Below are 6,000 nucleotides of genomic sequence, written 5' to 3'. Positions count from 1 at the left end.
ATCTTCCCCTTACTCTGGACTGGTAAATGAAGGTCGTACCTTCCTCACGATGCATCGCATTCGCGTAGAATTCTCGGACAAGGTCGTAGTTGATTGCGGCTTCCGGCTCACATAACTTCATCCATTTTCTTTGTTCGAAAGCCTCAACCACTCTGTGATACACCCCAGTTGGAGCCAGGCGGATAAACCGTTCAGGTAGAATGGTTCTCTTGACAAGGCTTTCAAAGCGGGCTTCGTGTTCTTCACTGATGAATCGTCGGATAGCACGGGCCTGAGGAGGTGCTGTGGTCTTAGTTCTCTTAGACATCTGCAATCAAAACCAGCACAACCACAAAACACAAATGATAGCATTAGTCAAAAAGCAAAAAGAAAATGGCTGCTGGAATTCACAGTTCGCGGCGCGAAGGGTGGTTCGCGGCGCGAACCCTGCGATTTCAGGAAATCCCCAATTGCTTCCTAGGGTTTCACCATAGAGGGATTAAACATACCCAACCAGTCAAAATGCACAACCCTAACCTAATCCTATTCTAATTCACACATGCATAGCAATTCCAAACAGTATTCACAGAAAAATTCGATCTCTAACCAACCCTAAATTGAAAAACCCAAAAAGGGATTGGAAAAGAGGAAATGAAGATTACATACCTTTAGAATCTCTACACTTGCACAAAGAAGAAGATTGGAAGAGTGAAAATTGAAAACGTTGAGAAATGGTGGAATTTGGGGATTGGGGTGAAAGCGCGGCAAAGGGGTTTGAAATGAAGAAGTTTGAAATGAAAATGAATTGACCTAAACAGTATTTAAATGATTTCTGTCACGCAAAGTTCGCGGCGCGAACAGGGGGTCGCGGCGCGAACTGCATAAAACAGAATCAATTAAAATTTTTTCATTCAGTTCGCGGCGCGAACAGGGGGTCGCGGCGCGAACTGCAAAAAACAGAAACCACTCAAATTTTTCCATTCAGTTCGCGGCGCGAATAGGGGGTCGCGGCGCGAACTGCAAAAAACAGAAACCACTCAAATTTATTCATTCAGTTCGCGGCGCGAACAGGAGGTCGCGGCGCGAACTGCAAAAAACAGAAACCACTCAAATTTATTCATTCAGTTCGCGGCGCGAACAGGAGGTCGCGGCGCGAACTGCAAAAAACAGAACTTCAAAATTTTAAAACTTCAATCAGAGCTAAAAATCACACAACAGAGAAATTTAAAAATGCACACTAACAACGTTGGGTTGCCTCCCAACCAGCGCTTTGTTTAACGTCGTTAAGAGCTCGACGGTACCTCAATTAGCTTGATCCAGATAAGGAAATGACACACACATCACGGTTTATGTCACCGCTATGATAGACTTTCAGTCTTTGACCATTGACAGTCCAGCTTTCTTGCGACTTTGGATCCTCTATCACAATGGCTCCATAATTCCGTACTTCCTTGACCATAAATGGTCCAGACCATTTAGACTTCAATTTACCCGGAAACAACTTCAGCCTTGAATTAAAAAGCAATACCATCTGGCCAACATGAAACTCTTTGGGGCGGACCTTCCCATCATGGTATGCTTTTGTCTTCTCCTTGTACAGCTTATTAGAATGGTATGCATTGTTCCTTAGTTCCTCCAACTCATGGAGTTGACCTTTCCTTCTCTCTCCAGCTAGAGTGGAGTCGAAGTTCAAGAACTTAAGAGCCCATAATGCTCTATGCTCCATTTCAACTGGAAGATGACAAGTCTTCCCATACACCAGTTGAAACGGAGTCAACCCAATAGGTGCTTTGTAAGCAGTGCGATATGCCCACAAAGCCTCATCAAGTTTTAAAGACCAATCCTTTCTTGAGTTCGAAACTGTTTTCTCAAGTATCCGTTTGATTTCCCGGTTTGAAACCTCAGTTTGACCGTTCGCTTGTGGGTGGTAAGGAGTGGTCACCTTATGCTTTACACCATAATGTTGTAGAACTTTTTCTAAGGGTGTATTGCAGAAGTGTGAGCCTCCATCACTCACCAACACTCGAGGCACACCAAAACGTGAGAATATGTTCTTCTTTAAAAATTTGATCACGGTTTTGGCATCGGCCTTGGGTGAGGCAATTGCTTCCACCCACTTCGAAACATAATCGACAGCTACTAAAATGTACTCATTAGAGAAAGAAGAGGGGAATGGGCCAACGAAATCAATACCCCAACAGTCAAAAACTTCTACTTCTAGCATGTTGGTTAGAGGCATTTCATCCCGTTTTCCTATTCCGCCACTCCGTTGGCATGCATCACAACTCTTCGCATGTTCGTGCGCATCTTTGAATAAAGATGGCCAATAAAAACCCGATTGGAGTACTTTAGTGGCTGTTCTCAAACCACTATAGTGACCTCCATACGGAGAGTTGTGACAGTGCCACAGAATGTCCCTTGATTCCTCCATTGTTACACACCTTCTCAAAATATTGTCTGCCCCTACTTTAAAAAGATAAGGGTCATCCCAGACATAATATTTTGCATCAGCTAGGAATTTCCTTCTTTGATTGCAAGTGAGGTCTTCCGGTGTTAAACCAGTTGCTTTATAGTTAGCAAAATCAGCAAACCAAGGCCTCACTTGAATCGCATAGAGTTTTTCATCTGGAAATTCTTCTCTCACCTCTTCTTCCTTGTTTGTAATCTCTACATTGACCAATCTAGACAAATGATCTGCTACCAAGTTCTCGGAACCTTTTTTATCCCGAATCTCTAGATCAAACTCTTGTAATAAAAGGATCCAACGAATAAGCCTTTGTTTTGAATCCGGCTTGGTAAGCAGATATTTTATTGCAGAATGGTCAGTGTAGATTACAACTCTTGATCCAATCAAATAAGCTCTAAATTTTTCCAATGCATATACTATGGCTAGCAATTCTTTTTCAGTTGTTGCGTAATTAACTTGGGCGTCATTCAACACCTTACTAGCATAGTGTATGGCATGGAAAACTTTATCGCTTCTTTGTCCTAACACCGCACCCACTGCATAATCGCTAGCATCACACATGAGTTCAAAGTCAAGGTTCCAGTTTGGTGCTACGATTATTGGTGCGGTGATCAACTTTTGTTTCAAATCTAAGAAGGCTTTAAGACATGACTCATCAAAAAGAAATGGCGTACCTTTGTTGAGTAAATTACTCAATGGCTTTGCGATTTTTGAGAAGTCTTGTATGAATCTCCGGTAGAAACCGGCATGTCCTAGAAAGCTTCTTATTCCTTTAATGTTGGTTGGAGGTGGCAGCTTTTCAATAATTTCCACCTTGGCCTTGTCCACCTCTAGCCCTTCAGAAGAAATCTTGTGACCAAGCACTATACCTTCAGTGACCATAAAATTGCATTTTTCCCAGTTGAGCACTAGGTTGGTCTCCACGCATCTCTCTAGAACTACATCAAGATGCTTCAAGCACATTTCAAAAGATGATCCATAAACAGAAAAATCGTCCATGAACACCTCGATGCATTCTTCTATCAGGTCTGAAAAGATAGCTTGCATACACCGTTGAAATGTGGCCGGTGCGTTACATAATCCAAAAGGCATTCTTCGGTAAGCAAAGATGCCGAAGGGACATGTAAAAGCTGTTTTCTCATGGTCTGCCGGATTTACTGAAATTTGATTATACCCCGAATATCCGTCCAAGAAACAGTAGAAGTTTTTGCCGGCGAGCCGCTCCAACATTTGATCCATGAAAGGTAGTGGGAAATGATCTTTCCTTGTGGCTTGGTTCAACCTTCTATAGTCGATGCACATCCTCCACCCTGTCACTGTTCTCGTCGGAATCAACTCGTTTTTATCGTTTTTAATCACCGTCATTCCGCCTTTCTTGGGTACCACCTGTACCGGACTCACCCATGCACTATCAGATATGGAATAAATCATTCCAGCTTCTAAAAGTTTGACAACTTCTTTACGAACCACCTCTTTCATTGATGGATTCAAACGCCTCTGAGGTTGCGCAACCGGTTTGAAGTTTTCCTCCATCATTATCTTGTGCATGCAATATGCTGGACTAATACCCTTCAAATCGGATAAAACCCATCCTATCGCACCTTGGTTCTTTTTCAATACTTGAATCAACTTATCTTCCTCTTGCGTGGACAATGTGTTGCTTATAATCACCGGCTTGGTACACTCCTCTCCAAGAAACACATACTTCAAATGTGACGGAAGCATCTTCAATTCTAACTTTTGCTCTTCAGTTTCCTTCTTTGCATCCAAATCTTCCACTAATTCTTCTTGATAGGCCAGCTCACCACAAGATTCTAACTCGTGCAACATCGCTTCAATCTCTCGTTCCTCATTGTCGGTTAACACATTGTATGCTCCGATTAGGGATCTTTCCAAAGGATTAGAAATATGGATTTGATTCACGACCTCCACTACTTCCTCTTCACTTGCATCAATTCGAAAAGAATCATGCTTGTCAGTTGGATGTTTCATTGCTTCGAAAAGGTTAAAAGTCACCTCTTCGTCTTGCACTCTAACCTTCATAAGCCCATCATCTATGTCGATCATCATCCGAGCGGTCTTCATAAAAGGTCTTCCAAGGATTAAGGGTACATCGCGGTCCTCATCCATCTCTACTATTACAAAATCCACCGGAAACAAAAATTTGTCCACTTTTACGAGCATGTCTTGGGCAATTCCGTATGGTGAGGTTGTAGACTTGTCTGCTAGTTGTAATGTCATTCTTGTTGATTTAATCTCCACATTTCCCAATCGTTTGACAATAGAAAGAGGAATTAAATTTATACTAGAGCCCAAATCTATCAAACCGTTCCCAACGTATGTGCTTCCAATGGTTACCGGTAGAACAACCCGGCCCGGGTCGGACTCCTTCCAAGGTAAAGTCTTCTGGATGATTGCGCTACACCGTGCATCAAGAATGATGGTCTCATCTTCCACATATCTCCTTTTCTTGGTAAGAATGTCTTTCATAAATTTAGCATACCGTGGCATTTGTTCTAATGCATCAGCAAATGGAATGTTGATTTGGAGTTGCTTGAAAATGTCCATGAATCGCGCATAGTGCCTAGCATTGTCTTTCCTTGATGGAGCATGTGGGTAGGGTAGATGTTGAGTTGGGATGACATTCACTCCCTTCTCAGATTTCTTCTTTTTCTTTGATTCAGCATCTTTTTTCTCTTCACAATCAGTCTGCACAGCAGTGGGCAGAACCTGCTCTTTTCGCGGCGCGAACTGAGCATTTCCAGAATCATTTTTCCTCTCCCCAACTATATCTGTTTCTTCCAGAATCCCATCAGTGGTGTTCTCTTCTACAATTTCTTCACCTTTTTCACTTACCCACGCTTTACCGCTCCTTGTGACAACTGCTTTGCAATGCTCCTTTGGATTTGGTTGAGTGTTAGCAGAAAAAGAAGGCCCTGCATTTTGTTCCGACAGCTGCTTCGCGAGTTGGCCTACTTGATTTTCCAGATTTTTAATTGCCGCCTCGTTGCTTTTCTGATTTGCCATAGAAGCTTGCATGAATTGTTGAAGAGTGTCTTCTAGCTTGAAATTTCCTCCTTGCGACTGCTGACCTTGAGAATTTGGTTGTTGGTAAGGGCTTTGCTGTTGATAGTTCTGGTTGTTGAACCTTGACGGTTGGTACCCTTGATTGTTTCTCGGTTGATAGCCTTGATTGTTAGGCTGTTGTCTTTGATATCCCTGGTTTTGGTTGTTCACATAACTGATTTCTTCTTGGGGTGGGGGACAAAAACCAGTAGGATGATCCCCTTGACACAACTCACAACATGCTACTTGATGCTGAACTTGAAAACCTTGAATCTCTTTTATTTGCTGTGGAAGCTTGGCCATTTGTTGAGTAAGAAGCTCCACTTGCTGAGAGAGTAGCTTATTCTGTGCAAGGATGGCATCATTGGTATTCAACTCCAGAACTCCGGGCTTACGTTGTGAAGGGCTACGATCATGTTGACTTTGATGATCATTACGGGCCATCCGTTCAATAATGACTTTAGCTTCCTCCGCAGTTTTTGATATAA

Source organism: Lathyrus oleraceus, chromosome 5 (genome assembly GCF_024323335.1).
Source record: "Lathyrus oleraceus cultivar Zhongwan6 chromosome 5, CAAS_Psat_ZW6_1.0, whole genome shotgun sequence".
NCBI lineage: Eukaryota > Viridiplantae > Streptophyta > Magnoliopsida > Fabales > Fabaceae > Lathyrus > Lathyrus oleraceus.
The sequence above is the reverse complement of the archived record's forward strand: the minus strand, read 5'-3'. Positions refer to the sequence as shown.